This window comes from Orbicella franksi, chromosome 8 (assembly GCF_964199315.1).
Source record: "Orbicella franksi chromosome 8, jaOrbFran1.1, whole genome shotgun sequence".
In the NCBI taxonomy this organism is placed as follows: domain Eukaryota; kingdom Metazoa; phylum Cnidaria; class Anthozoa; order Scleractinia; family Merulinidae; genus Orbicella; species Orbicella franksi.
The window spans coordinates 15,841,493-15,857,882 of record NC_138152.1 but is presented as its reverse complement, the minus strand read 5'-3'; the positions used below and the strand labels follow the sequence as shown (position 1 = coordinate 15,857,882).

The 16,390-nt window shown below is 39.1% G+C and overlaps 1 long non-coding RNA gene and 1 pseudogene across 1 annotated transcript; both read right to left on the bottom strand.

The window, feature by feature from the left end:
* Positions 1-987: 987 nt before the first annotated feature.
* Positions 988-2,682, bottom strand: LOC145494845 (uncharacterized). Its single transcript, XR_014050307.1, has 4 exons — positions 2,019-2,682; positions 1,860-1,926; positions 1,360-1,534; positions 988-1,237 (listed from the first exon to the last, which is right to left on the bottom strand). It is a non-coding gene; the product is annotated as an uncharacterized LOC145494845 (long non-coding RNA).
* Positions 2,683-3,761: 1,079 nt separating this feature from the next.
* Positions 3,762-14,732, bottom strand: LOC145495702 (GFP-like fluorescent chromoprotein cFP484; annotated as a pseudogene).
* Positions 14,733-16,390: the final 1,658 nt, after the last annotated feature.

Genomic DNA, 16,390 nt, shown 5'->3' with positions numbered 1-16,390 from the left:
ACAGGCAGGCACCCCAAGAGAGTAGTTTTAACGGCGATTCAGTAATTTGGACATGTCGTGGTTTTTTCTCAGGTATAGTCAAATTTATTTTTCCGTTTCAACAATGTTAAATGTCAGTGACACTAAATTCCAATACCCCCCCTCCCTGATCCCATGAGGTCAAGCATACATCTTTAAGAGTCGCTGACCGGAAATATCGAGAATGGCTGGCCAGGTTCGAAAAATCGAAAATCCTGAAACTTTGCGTAAAGAACTCTTTTAAGCAGCTACTTTCGAAAATGTTATTCCGATTTTCTTAGAATTTAAAGTATTCGAGAAATTCGCAAAAAACGAAAATACAGCTTTTTGCCTCATTAAATATACAAAAAGTATCTGGAAAGTTGACGAAGTTCTCGGTATTCGCATTGAAACACTTTACAAAACTAGAACACGGGGTAAACTTAGCATAAGAGCTTTACCTTTCTTCTATCTAACAATAGGAAGTTTTAAATTTTTCAGGCATTTGGAAGGATTCCGTCGACCGTCGAAGAATTGCCTTTTCAAGCCCCTATGAAAACGGCAAAAATGGCGTAGTTTTATGGGCTTAAAACGCATCTTGGTATGTCCGATATGGAACTAAAACAAGTACTGTGCAAAAGAGTGTCGCTTCTACTATAATAATACAGAAAAAAAATTCTGGGCAATTAAGGTTCACACAGGTAAAATATTATTAAGAATGAAACATTGTAATATTTTTGGGTTTTTTTTTTTGTCACATGGATAACACAATAATTCAAGAACTAATAAAGATGCAGGTATGCACAACTAAAATATTTGGCAAAGGAAAACCCTTGATAAGGAAATTAAGGAAAACAAATTTACAAAAAAGTTGCAAAACATTACTAACAAATTTGGAAAAAAAAACAGCTAAATCATAATGTTGTCTCAGATATAATAAATAAATAAATAAATAAATAAGTAATAAATAATTAATATTTGACTCACAAGATCTTCGAAACTCAGTTCTTATAGTTTCTTGAACGAAAGCGGCAGCTTTATTCCAGTATTCATGGCGATTGCCGAATGTGGGCCATTCAGAGCCATCTTTTTTTGACTCATCAAGGAGAGCAACAAACTGAACCAAGGCGACCTGCTCCTTTTTTTGCCATGAGAAAGATATCCTCGAGGTTGATGGTAACTGTTTCGGACTTTTTGGCGATCTTACCAACCTAGCTCTTTGAAGGAGGCGACTTGATGCCTGATATAGGAAAAACAAAAATTACAAAGACATTTGAAAAGTCTTATTTCAGTTAGCGGAAACTTAGCTGGAACTACATACAAGCCCACGTTAAGCTTATAACAGAGAAAAATGATTTATACCTTTCGTGAAGGACTTGCCCTTTCTCCAAAGCCAAGTGTACGCCTGGCGGGTGAGTGACTACTTTCAATGATCTCTTCGCGAGATTTTTTGTCGGCTGATTTGTGTGGAGTGTTGCCAGTCGCCACGTGCGATCGCTTCTGCGATCCATCCATGGTGTATAAAAACAATATTCATCTAAAAGAATGATTCACAGACATTTAAATATACAAAGGGAATTAACGTGAACACATATGAAATATTAAAAGCGCTTTTAACAGGGTCAATAAATATAAATAAGCGAGCACACGGTGAAATTGGCATTCGTATTACAGAATTTGACACCTTCGCTTTGCATTTTTGGCGGAGAAACGGTTGAAAAATACCGAATTTCGTAACGGACAAACCTGTCGAAATCGCGAAGTCAAAAGAGGTCAGAGAGGTCAACTAATATCACATATCTCTTCTCTGCCTACATGAATAATCTTTTCAATGCAAACTCAACTGAAAAAGTCACACTCACCCGATTGTTTAAGAGCAGTCAACCATTCCTTCATTTGCAATGCAAAACAGTGAAACAAAGAGAGGTCCTAAACAGAGAGAATATGAAATCTATTGAGCAGTGAAACATTTCTTTGTGTCATGGAAGTATAAAAAAACAAAGGCGATCTTTTAAACTTACCTGAAGTAAGCTCCGTCGCAGAGAAACGCCAAATAAAATTCACAGTCGAAACCGTCGAAAACTCGAAAGCGTGGGGCATGAAGTGAATAAAAAGCCGTAAAGCGTCATGGGATATCTGAAAATCTCCCCCTTTCATGCTCCGATGGTCCCGACAAAAAGAAAAAAAAAGAGAAGAAAATAATTTCGACGGTACAGGTCAATGGTTCTTCTGATGGTTTAACGCAGTCATACTACTCGGTCTTTCAACAACCTGAATAAGACTTTCGAAGGGGAAAATTCTATTAAACGTAATTTTCTTCGAAATGCTTCGAATAAAACAATTGATTTCATTAGGCCCAAATAAGAATCTATAGGTTAAGTGAACTTTAAAGAAAAGAAGACCGGGGTGAGTGACTGGCTGATTGATCGAGTGACTTAGTACCGTTTTAAAACTTCCACCCGTCATGATGCACTTTACGGTTTTAAAGAAAAACGAAAGTGAAAAGCATGGGGACGAAAACAGTTGAATTATTAATTACATTTACCGCAATCCTCACAAGCCAGTACTCTATGATCTAAAAAATATACAAAACTTGGCTACGACGACGACAGTTTTATTCTCATGTTAAAGGATGCCGCCCGTGTAGAGCGCTTTTTGGGGAAACTAGCCCAGCAAACGAGGTACCCCTAGTCGTAAAACATCCAAAACAAGTTCAATTGCAAGATATATATTTAATATTTCGATTCCAGACCTTTTCCTTCTTCTCTGGATTACACTTCTCACAAAGTTCTTCTCTGTTATTCACTGACCTTATCTCTTCTTTTCAAAATGCTCTTCTCACAATTGCTGATTATACGTATTTTCGACCACTTAATTTAAAAGCACATTCACATAATATTTTTCCTTAACAACTAACGGCTCAAAAGATTACTAGGATATGTTCGTCACGTTATTTTTGTCACTACCTATATTTTTCTCTCATGTTAAACTTATACTTAAAATCCTTCAATACAGCTTTCATTGGTAAGCATATAATAGAAAACTATTTACCGAAGAGAAACCTAAGTTTGATCAAATAAGCAGATCACGACTCAATTCTCAACTGTTCTATGATACTGTAAACAAGCTGGAGGTAGCACCCAAATTGAGACAAATATCCTGAACTAAAACTGGATTGATATATCTAAAGGACACCTCAGAACTTTATTTTCTGGAGTTCCGCAAGTAATGCATTTACTGGAAGTTGGAAAATCAACCAAAGCATACTCGTAAGTATAGGTTTCAGAACCTAGCCATGATGGCCCAAAATGGACGGGGCAAAATTCGTCAAATCCATTATCAGTAATTACAGATCACGTAGAGAATCATGCAAATTCATAAACACTTTTTAAATCTTGAACCATTCTTGTCGTATTTTACCGTTTAAAGCAAAGAAAAGGTTAGAAGAAGGGAAAGGAAACAATTTAAAATCTTTCAAAAACCAGTACTCTATGATAAGAACACCCGACAAAATTAACCTGGTTTGACAACAAGCTTATTATCACTATAAATTTACTTTCGTACTTGTATATATTTGACTACAACTGTAATGCCCTGAAATATGGAAACTATCTGTAACTAAATTTGACTGTAAAGCTAGTGCTTTTCAAACACCAAAAACAAAACATTGAGTGAGTAAATGGCTTTAAATTAAAAAAAAGTAATAAAATAAAATAAAACAACTTTTCTTCTGCTTGTTGTCGTCTTGACTTTTCGTCAAGCCTTTACTTGGCCTGCCTTGGCAACCCAGAATGAGCCTCTGCATGCTCATACAGCTTAACTTTGTTGTAATTTTTGTTATGGCTTGTTATCTCAATTCGGTGATCCACAAAATGATACTCTGTGTAACTGGACAACCTTCTTAGCTCTGCATGCAAAGGAGCAAACAAACTCGAATTAGCGAAACGGGGTCGGGTGCATCAGCATGTAACAAATACAACACTGTTTTAAAAGTGAAACCTGCTAGCACTTATCGCTACCAGCTTCCGAACTAAATTCACTATCCTGGTAAAAAAGAAATATATTCCCTCCCAGGTAAGGTTGTTCGCTGGGTAAATAACTGGATCGTGCCTTTGGGGTTCAGATAGTTTCCGAGTCGTGTTCAACACCAATATCCACATGGGGAATATCTAGACAGTCGGAGCTAAGGTCACTGATTCCACTGTAACAGTGACCACTAAAACTTAATCATGTTTCGATGAACCTATTCATGTCTCCTTACTGCGAGTCATCAATATCCTAAACGCATAATAAAAACGAAGAACTCACTTGTAAGTAGTTTTAAAGTCACATCGGTAATGGCCACCTCCTTCCAGCAACAGAGCACTCCATCACGCACATACTTTTTCTCAGTGGATGACTCCCATTTCACGGTCTTCTTTTGCATAACTGGACTATTGGCAGGAAAGTTCACCCCATCAAATCGAATTTCATAGAGAAAACAGTTGTCGACGTTTTTCCTCATTCTGATAAAAACGAAATAAAACTTAGTCAGCGTTATCATGCAAAGATAAAAGGAACACTTTGTCATTTACAGGCATAGATGGTAATATAATTTAATACATGACACCAGATGAAACCAGTGGCGATTTTTCCCTTTTATTATACACAGACAGAAACATTTTGACAAAATGCCTTTAAGTGCATGTAACCCCAAAATATATTATTATCGGTATTAACTATATGCATTTTGTGGAGCAAAATACCGCAACCAGTTGTGTTGTTGGTTAAAACCGCTATTTTTCATGAATTGTTAAGTCGGGATTATTTAGCACACGACCGAGGCCAACGGAGACTAGGGCTGGTGACGTCAGTTTTGAACTGAGGAGGAAAAGGACTATATATTGAAGAGTAGTAATGAATTTCCGTAGTATGTCAATGAAATGATCTTTTCTTGGCGACCTTAAACATATGAGTTGTTTAGATGTATTATTGCACGTTCATCGTCCAAACTTCTCCAGATTCTAAACTCTGGAAGACTGTTCACACGAGCTTGCAAGTACCAGCTGATGTAGCGTACTCATTCCACAGGGAATGCAAAGCTAAACTAAATAAACTGCAATCGCTCCGAAGATTTGTAGATAGAATTTTAGAATACTCTGACTTGGGATAACTATTTGCATGGCAATTCTCCGACGAAAGTATCACGTTTTGATTTTTTTGTGGTGGCTATTCATTCAGATCAGTAAACTATATACACAAGCGCGAAGTGCCCCGAATCGAGTTGATTATTCACGTGGTACGCGTAAACAGACCGAGAAGATTTAAAACTCTGACACAAATCAGATGCAGTCACCAGAATCACTTAATACATTCAAACAAAGATAATACTTTGAGCCGAGAAGATAAATTACATTGAATTCTACTAAAATTATGTAACCCGAAAACACCAAAGCTATTGTTATTTTAATTTCATGGTTACTCATTCTTCGCTACAGACTCGCCGTTCGATTAAACCTGACAATGAAATCTTGTGGTTCACACGTTATATAGCAAGAAAAGAATAAGAAAGTTAAAACTGTACCGAGAGAAAAAGAAGGGGCATAAAGAGATTAAAAAGGCGCACATATTTAATTGACTTGAATGGAACTAAAAAGTACCTATAAATCTTCTTCGCGAAAGGCATCAGATTTACATCTTACTTACGTTATGTCATTTGTGGCGATGCAAATGCCCCCGTTTTCATAACTCATTGTTCGTTCCCAGGAATACCCATCAGGAAACGACTGCTTGAAATAGTCTGGGATGTCTTTTGGGTATTTGGCGAATACCCTGTTGCCGTAATCGAATACTGTTGTCAAGATATCGAAAGCTTGCACCAGACTTCGAAACATTCCCTAAGTCAGGTGCAATCTATCCGTAAAACCCATTTTGTCCCGTGAACAAGCCTTAAATCAACTATTATGGAATAACCAATTCCTCCGCATCGGTGGTAAACCTATTTTCAACAAGACGCTCTTCTCAACAGGTCTCATATCTCTTGCTAATATCTTAACAAATACTGGTAGCCTTAAACCTTGGACCTTTTTCAAGGCAGAAAGGCTAAATTTTAATGATTATTTGTTACTGTTTGGTCTCTTCAATTCCATTCCACTCAAATGGAAAAAGCTCATCAACTCCAAAGACGACACTTCAGCTGACACTTCAGCTGACACTTCAGCTGACACTTCAGCTGACACTTCAGCTAACACTTCAGCTGACTCTCGGAATATCATGCTCAGCTATACTCTTTACTTAAAAGATATTACTCTTCCTCTTGATTCAATCACTCGAAATTGTATTGGAAACTTATAGAAATTATTCAGGTCTATCCTTCAGCACGGCATAAATTTAGAACCTTGTTTCAGAATAATGGTGATCTTAATTGGGAAGTGATCTATCAAATTCCTCATGTTGTCACGCTTGACACTAAGACAAGAGGTTTTCAGTATAAATTACTAAATCGAATAATTTATACCAGCAAATCCTTATACAAATTGAAAATGATTGATTCACCCCTCTGCACTTTTTGCAAAATGTCAGATGAATCTCTCGAGCATCTTTTTTGTAGGTGTGATTTCATTGTAGCATTCTGGATGTTTACTGTTCTTTGGCTTAAATCCTTGCACATTGCTATCGATTCTCTAAACGACTGTGACATAATTTTTGGATTGACGCTAAAAAGGTCTCATTGGTTGCTTTTAAATCATATTATCATCGCTGGAAAGCTAGTTATTTACCACAGTCGTCTGAAGAATATTTTGCCATCATTGCGTCATCTCATAATAAAATTAGATCACATAGAATCCATTGAACGATCTATAGCCATAATGAACAACCGAATTAACATCCACGAAGGAAAGTGGAAGCCTCTCATTAATTAGAAACACTTATTTGTATATTTGTTATTGAATATTTATTGTATAGACACTTTTTTCTGTATTGTTAGAAAACTTATGTAGTGTTGTAAGCGTTGTAAACCTTATTGATTTATTTCCGTTTCGGGTGTTAAGTATAAGTAGTGTGAAGTAGTGTAGTATACAATGTGGATGTAAAAGTAGTATGTAAAGTAATTAAGTAAATTATGTAGTGTAGAAGTGTGTGGTAGTGTAATATACAATGTAGGTGTAACTTAATGAATGTAATGTAATTATAAAAATAAATAAATTAATATATATATATATATATATATATATATATATATATATATATATCGAAAGCGAAAGGCAGAGGTCCGCCGTTTATGACTGTCAGGTCCATAGTCTGTTTTCCCCTAAAACACAAACAAGAAACCAAAGACGTAAGGAAACGTACTCATTCATATGCAATGCAGAATTTATTTTTAACTTGAGCCCTTTGCAAACATGAAGGGTGCGTCCCTTTGGGATGATCTGGATCAGGATCACTCGGATCATGGTACATCAAAAGAATCGATAAATCCGTGACCAGAGTGGATTCGTCGGTTCCTTTGATGCACCATCATCCGAGTGATCTTTGTTCACTGATCCGGATCCGGATCACCTCAAAGCGTCACACTAGTGTGCTGAAGAGATAGGTGACTACAATGATCAAAGATTTGTAAACGTTTACTTATTTGAAAGGCTGGCCTCTTTCTTCCTCTGTAATCATGAACTTGTGCCCGTTTACACCTCCTTCCATACGCAGCTTGATCTTCATTTCTGGTTTTATCACACTCTGCGGAAAGAAATTGGGAAACACCTGAGACCAGCCACTAATTCAGAATAAGCAGTAAAGAAACCTTTTCTCGTGTAACAGTTACCATGATGGTAGACGCAAGTAAGACTTTAGCCTAATACAGCTCGTTTTGTTCTCGATCTGCTCTCTTCCAAACCACCAGGGTGAATGGGACGCTAGCGCTGAGAATGCTGCTTTAAACCTGAATGCCACACCCAAAATTGAACCAATTATAAGCCAGGAACCTTAAAGTAACAAAAAACCCATTGTAACAAACAGCAACCCTTTGATGTCTAGCCGAAGCCACATGTTTTCGCTGTTCGCATGAAAATCACCTTGGGGTATCGACTAACAAATGTAATGATAGAATTATTTTAAAGAGGGACTTTTTCGTATGGAATTATAGAATTAATCATATCATCAAGTAAAGATATTGTTATCTTGATTTTCAATTCCGTTAGCATTAGGGTTAACCTTCATTGCTTCGGTTAATAAGGAGTTGCAATATGACATCAAAAGCGCGGTCATTTTCACGGTTATCTATAATATCTGCCTGTGTCTCCGACGCGATCAGCCATTCAACCAATCTAATTTGGTTTAAAAGATTTCAGTTAAACTGGGCATCACATCCTGACTTTTTTATCAATCAGTCTAGTAAGAGTGTTTTCTTGTTACACGAAGAGTTGAAAATGGAGCAGAGATACATCCTTTCTCATAAATTATTGTATTCGATAACTTATGTAATACTCTACAATAACTTATATAATTTATGTCCTTCATTTCGTCAGCGTTAACCTTTCTATTAAGAAAGAGTCACACTAGAAAGTTTATCGAGTAACCTTGAATACAACCAGTGAACACACCAAGTACTTCTGGCATTTTTGTAATGTCTTTGCCTCGATTCCCGTGAAAAGGCAACACGTGTCTAAGTGCTTTTTAAAATGGTCAGCTCTTGGGATGTCAACCAACTATTTTTGGCAAGTGCAATCGTGTGTGCGGTTTATTACGTTGTAGAGCGGTTTTCAATTGAGTGTCGGATGTAATCAGACAATTACTTTGGGTTTGGTTTTGGTTTTAGTTTGACTACGGTTTTAGATGAGCTGAGTAGTCTAATTGGTAAGTAACTGGTTTTGGTTTTGGTTTATTTATTTATTTATTTATTTATTTATTTATTTATTAAGCTTCGGCCTTCTATTACATATAACGAAAAAGAAAAAGAAGAGGAAGCAAAAAAAAAACAACAACAACAAAACAAACAGCAAAGCAAAACAAAATGGCCAGGGGAGTCGCTACAGCTTAGCCAACTACAGCGGCCCCCTTAGATATAATTAAGAGACAAAATTATACAATATATATAAATCTAAATCTAGTATAGGGAGCTTAAAAGCAGCAATGCGGTGGGTGCGTTAAGGTCTTAGCGGTATTGCACTTTGGGCAAATAACAAGATAAGCCTCTTCCAACATGGCTTCTTAGCTGGCTGGTCCTGCGTTACTCAACTAACCAGCGTTCTTGACTGCATAGGGGCGCAGCTCGACGCTGGGAGGCAGACGGACGTTATTTATCTCGATATGAGTAAGGCGTTTGACAAAGTCGATCATGCCAAATTTCACGACACTCAGTTGAAAACCGCTCTATCGTCTAAGAGGAGAAAGTCAATCGGCCAGCTAAACATCTTGCTTATATATGGGTTACACATAACCTAGCCACAAGTTCGCCTCTCCATCTCTTATTATGTAACCTTTTCTAAACTTTTAATTATTTCATCTTTTATCTACGGAAGCCCCAAAGGGACATCCACTTATGAAAAATAGGAGTTCGTTTTTCGAGATTAAGAATTTGCTTTTTCGAAAATGGGAGTTTGTTTTTCGAAAATGGGAGTTTGTTTTTTCGAAAATGGGAGTTTGTTTTAGGAAAATGGGAGTTTGTTTTTTTAAAAATGGGAGTTTGTTTTTCGGAAATGAGAGTTTTGTTTTACGAAAATGGGCGTTAGTTTTTTTTAAAAATGGGAGTTTGTTCTACGAAAATGGGAGTTTGTTTTACGAAAATGGGAGTTTGTTTTGCGAAAATGGGGGTTTGTTTTGCGAAAATGGGAGTTTGTTTTGCGAAAATGGGAGTTTGTTTTTCGAAAATGGGAGTTTGTTTTCTCGAAAATGGGAGGGTTTTTTTGATGATGAAAATGATTGACAGGCCAAACACCACTCCTATTGGTCAAGATAGAGCTAGACAATGGCGTAATGTAAAGTTTTCAATCCTTATTTGTTTGAAGCTCGACCTCGTTGTTTTGTGTGTCTTTGACGACATTTCAGTGTAAAATAGGGTTGACTGGCCTTCACGACTTCTACGGTTCGTGATACTTGTACATTTGCCGTTCTCTGTTCGGCCACTCGACCCGGCTTTGTTTTGGTCGCTTCCCTCGTGTTTATGAAGGGCACTTCATGCTGTGTTATAAGGAGTAATTCTTATTTATGTCATTTTTAGGTGATTTTTGTTTAGGAGGGCTCCACTGAAAACCGCCTTTGGCGAGTTGGATTCCCTCACTAAATATTATTATTATTATTATTATTATTATTATTATTATTATTATTATTATTATTTAAGTAGAGTTGAGCCGTTAGATCGTGCTATGGCAAATTTTTATAGGTCATAGGTCGGCATGATTTCCGCTGTTATCTGCATGTCACTTCGTCGAGTTTGACACCTCTGTAATTTGCCATGTGTTTATACATTGTTTTGGCTTATTTATATTGCAAGCTATGTTGTTAAATCTCCAAGTATTTGCTTTTAAGGACCAAAATACGAAATTTACCGTGAACATGTTGCTTACTTGCATTCTATATTGTGACGCCTGGCCTGGCTGTGATTAAAACTGTTTGCAAGTACAGTAGTCAGTAGAGATTGTTGTCACGGATATCATATTTGCCCTCGTACGTTTTTCTTCGGAGACGCTGTAGCTTTACTTCTAGAAAGCTATACGTTTATCTTGAGACATTTTAATGTTTTTTGCAGCTATCTGATCGAGCTTATGTTTCTCAAGCTCGATGTTTATGTCTAATCCTCCTTTGATCGTTCTGGCACCACATGATTCAAATGTAGCTATTCACGCGCAAACAAATCAGGATCGAAAAGTACATTACGCCATTGGCTAGCTCTATCTTGACCAATAGGAGTCGTGTTTGGCCTGTCAATCATTTTTATCATCATTCTCATTTTCGTAAAACAAACTCCCATTTTCGAAAAAACAAACTCACATTGTCGTAAACCAAACTCCCATTTTCGTAAAACAAACTCCCATTTCCGTAAAACAAACTCCCATTTTCGTAAAGCAAACTCCCATTTTCGAAAAAACGAACTCCCATTTTCGAAAAACAAACTTCCTTTTTCGTAAAACAAACTCCCATTTTCGAAAAACAAACTCCCATTTTCGAAAACCAAACTCCCATTTTCGAAAATCAAACCCCCATTTTCGTAAAACTAACTCCCATTTTCGAAAAACAAACTCTCATTTTCGAAAACCAAACTCCCATTTACAAAAAAAAGATACCATTTTTAAGAAGTGGATGTCCCTTTGGGGCTTCCGTATTTATCAATTGTGGCTTTTGAATTTTTTATCAACTGAATAAAGTTAGTATTATTATTACTATCATTCTAAGAGAAACTCGCAACATGGCCCCCGAAATGCGGTTACTATAATTTCACGACTAAACTGCTTTTCACATGGCTGGTAAAAATCAGTAAGTTTATCCTGTAGCCCAGAGAAAAAAAGATAAATTCATGATCTAACAGTGCAGACAGTGGAAACTAAAAGTATTTCAGCAACGTTGAATGTTCTTGGTCCTTGATTAAAAGTAGCTACAGCTATTCGAAATATCGCCTGGAGGGATATAGGTTGGTCTATAGTGGAATCAACAAAATTACTCTAGGCTCGATAGCTTTTACATCTGTTTCTAAGAGGTGCCGAATTACAACAAATGACTTAAAAATATCCCACAAGGAAAGGTTATAAGGCTAATCTCGCCTGACAAAAACTCCACGGCCTTAACACATGGTTTCGTTTTGGGGCAACTTCTAGTGATGTGGGCGTCCCTCTCCTCGGTTTGCACGTGTTGGCAGTGCACTTCGCCTTCACTTGCTCTCCACCAAAAAAATAAAAAAAACAAAAACAATAATGGCTTCGTGTTGACAGAGTTTTTTTAATTACATAATTTCATGTAGTATAAGCGAAGTCTTATCGTCGTAATATAAGATCTGCCTGTTTCAGGGACATAATCAGTCAATCAATCAATCATAATCTCTAATTGGCTTGGTAGATTTAAATCAAACTAGTAACCACATCTTAGGTTTGTTATCAATCGTGCTTAGTTTTTACATACAAACATTGCAAAAAACGGTCAGCGTTTTGTTTTTGAAATTGTAGGAGAGTTCAGGATCATTCAATAACTTCTGAAATACTCTGCAATAACATATACAACTTATATTATTCATTACGTTTCTCAGAGATCTTACACTTCTCCACGACTCAACACAAAGGATGGGATTTTGGATTCGGATCACGATGCAAATCAGTAATTAATTTCCCTCAAATTTCAATTCAATAGGTTACCTTCAAGTAATTGGAACTTCCCTTGGTAGTTCCAAGCTTGTGTTTGATTGGTCGGTGACATGACGTTGACAACATCGTTTATGAGGTGTGATAAGTTTGTAAAACTTTACGAGCCAAAGGTTTGGGCTTCTTTGCGTGGATACGGTTGCTTCAAGCGAATTGATAAGGTACGTAGATTTGACGGATTAAAAAAAAAAAAAAAAAAAAATAGCGCCAGCGTGTTTGAGGCGACCTGTTTTAATATTTCAAATACTCTTCTGTCTAGATCTTTATAGGCCTTCTTCATGTGAAGAAGATCAACAAATATTCTATTCGTCCACTTCAATATAGAGTTTTTCAACAGCCAATACACACACATAGAAGATGAGGGTTCTGGCGCAGCAGTATACAACAAGGAAGCAAACAGGCAAAAAACGCTCCCACCCTCAACTTCCCGGTGCTTGCGAGGGAAGTTGAGGGTGGGAGCGTTTTTTGCCTGTTTGCTTCCTTGTTGTGCTGCGACCAGAACCCTCATCTTCTATGTGTGTGTCACGCAAACAGTATGACAATAAAATCGCGCGAGCGGCGCAGCGAAGCTGTAACGCCTGTAATCAATCGCCACACAAATTTTTTTTCTTGAAGAAATGCCCGCACTGATTATATTCAAAAGTGCGCCAGAAATATTTTCGTATTGAACAAGTGTATGAATAGTGTATACGCCGACATGGCTGCCGCAAGATATTCGTCCGATGTTCCACTTTCAGAGGCCATTCAAAACCTCCCTCCAGAGCTTCGTGAGATGATTCTCAAGGAGTTCATTGCGAAAAAATTCAAGGAAAAAAAGGAAATGGGGTGGGGCGAGGTACACGGGAACATTTTAAAACTGCCATTCTGTGAACTCAAGCAGCAGATTTCCCCAATGATAATATGCTTCGAATATCCCGACTGTCCTTTCGAGGGGAAATGTTTCCACTGTTTAGATGAGGGAACTGTTCATGAAATGGAGCTGAGCTGCGAGGTAATACCTCTCATTGAAGCCACCCCTGAGTACAAGGGTTTTTTAAAACCATGTTCCTGGTATGGTTATGATTATCACGAGTCGTTCCTTTCCGACGGCAGATTGCTTTAGCGAAAAACTTCAGCATCCGCCTCGCGAGTAATATCACGAGACTCTTTTTGCCACTCAGGGGCGAAATATTCACTCACAAGAAACGCAACCAAGTGGAAGCAGGCAATCATGTTTTTATAACATGCAAACAAAACCGTCTGTTTCTAAAACTTAGTTCGAAGCGGGGGGCTTCGTGATTTTTTTTATCATTTCCGCTTCAACTCTGCCGCGGATGTCTTTCTCCATTTTATTGACATCAACCTCGGTAAGCCCTCTCTTCGACGGTTGGCGAAGCATCCTTGCTCGGACCTGATCTTTCCGAAAGTTGTCCTGCTGAAACTCTGAAAGGATGGTGTCAAACTCATGCGAAGACACCTCGTTGTTGTTCAAAGCGTTGGAGAGCAGTCTGTTGACGGTATCCCGCTTGGCAACGGCGAGCGTGGTAATCTCTTGATGTTTCTTTATTTTCGAATCGAGTTTTTTGCTGGCGATTATCAGCCCCGACGAAACAAGAGCGAAGCATCCACCAGCGCCGCCAAGAGGAATGGCTGCCGGCAGGCCAACCACAGACAGAGCGGAGCCAAAACTCGCGCTGGAAAACGCTGCCGAGAGAACACTAGAGCCGGCAGCACCCCAATTAACGAACTTCCTCGCGCGTTTGTATTTTTTAGCAACGAGGCGATATTGGTGAACCTCACCGGCCAAAGTGTTGGAAATCTCGTTGACCTTCTGCAAGCGGAAATTTTGAGAAGGCTCCACCACCACTGGATATAGACGCTCGTCAGGCGGAGCGCTTGGAGGCAACAGATTCGCCGAAGACATTGCGTATATATAGAAATTTAATTTAACTCTAATTCAAAAAGAAGCGGCAGGCCCTTGAAATCAAAGAGTTCACCATTTTCATCTTTGACGCTAGTGGTGATGCTATTTATGAACTGGCCTGTAAAGCAGTCTCGCAAAACCTGTTGCGGAGAACCCTGGTAGCTTACCTTTTCAAAAGGGTTGCCTTTCACATCAAACGAGGCCAAGACATCTGACCTTTTGCCATTGAACAGATTCTTTGGTTTGTCGATCAAGTCGCAATGAATGAAATATGTTGCAGGAGAGCCAATCTTTTGTACGAAAGCGAAGCTATTAGCCGGAAACTTTCGCCCAATACCAATAGTATTTGCCAAATCGCGATCAAATTCAATGGGTTTCGCCCCAGACCCATAATTTCTGATTACAAGTTGGCCAGGAGGTTGGTTTATTGCTGTTTTCAGCTCTTTATATTGATATTTTTCGAACAGACCGTCTATTTCTTTTGCCAATCTTTCTAAACTATGATGCCCCATCTTTATTTTTCCTTCTGATTTGACTTTATCCCCCAAGGTGGCCGAACCTTCTCTTGTCAAGTTGTACCAGCTGTTGTACAAACTGCAAGAAATGAGTTTCATGAAATGCACTTTCGGTATCGGCTTTTCAAAATTGATAGTCTCTCCGTTATGTTGCGTGACAATAGTGAGAACAACCATTTTATATTCAACAAATAAAATTGTGTTCAAATAATATGGCGAATTTGTGGAATGGTCCTGCGTTAAAAAAAGCGGAGGCGGCGAAGAAAAAGGCGTGGACAAACTTTTTAAACCGCTACCCCAAAGCGGACAAAAGCCGGTTCGTTTCGCAAGGAAAAAAATAACGACGAGAAAAATAACGTGACCGCGGAGGTGTTTTTCAAAGAAAGCGAAGACTCGTTTCAAAGCGTCTTCGGCTCAGACAGAAAATATTGAAGCGCCGAAATGAAAGAAGCGCTAGGTTTGGGAGACAGCGGGGGTTTTCCGTATCAACTGTCGCCACTTGATTCAAAAGTTTCCCTGCAAATCCCTGCGGTACCTTTCGACGGCAAAGCGTCAAGCTTGAAGAAAATATTCGACGCCGAAATCCAAATATACGTCACGCCTGACCAATATTTCACAACGAAATTCAGAGAAATATTTCAAGACACCAAACTCAAACACACGTCTGGAACCGAATCAAACACTGGTTAGGAGGGCCTGACATGAAATATTGGCCGCAACAGTTCAACTTCGCGGTTTTCTGCGCGACACAGGGGTGCGGAGTTTCTCGTGAAATCTTTGACAGCGGGATGAATCTCCCCCCGCAGATTTCACGGTCAGGCGAATTTTGTTCCAGCTAGGAGGTGTTCAGAGCATAAGCGCTTTGCCCGGAGACCCGACGTCGACCAATTGAATAATTATTATGACGTCGCTTCATACAAAAGGATATGCGGCGAGTTCGGCATAGACCCCTCAAGCGACTTTAGGTTTACTTCGGGTGCAAATAGTGGTTTGGGGGTGTTGTATGTTAAGCCTTAGGGGGAATCGCCAACAAAAACAGATTATAAGTATCCTGGGTGGAACAAGTTTAGCGACGATGGTGGAAAACTGATTAAAGGGGACCTTATCGAGTTTATACGGTCCGATATTTTTGGAGATCGGCAGTTCGACTGGTTTGCACCCAACACCGCGAACGGTTTAACGCAGGCGGGCTTGTCGAGAATCAACCAGTCAATCGAGGCTTTCGTTTACAGCGTCCTGGGCGCGCAGGTGAACGTCCGCAGCAGCATTCTTGGTTCTGGTGGCAGGGCGAAAGAAGCCCAAAGCGAGTTCCTGGTGCTGATGGAAGACGCGATCAGACAGCCCAACTTGGCCGCGAGCGCGCAAAGGTACCAGCTCGCGGTGGATCAAGCGAAGGTGAGGCTCAATCTCGCTGTTGCCCCCATGGCCTGGCTCATGCCCGCGCAAATGATAATAAACACCGCAAGCACGATCGGTTACAACAACAAGCTGAAACAGGCGGTCTCCGGGATGAAACTGGGGGTCAACAACGAGGTAAACCCGGGGACAAAAAAAGCTGGGCTCAAACTCGTGGCAGGCGGCCCGTCAAAAATTAACCCACCCAACAGCCACCCGTCCAATCCGATACACAAAGCCGCAACAGCCGAATCAAGGAA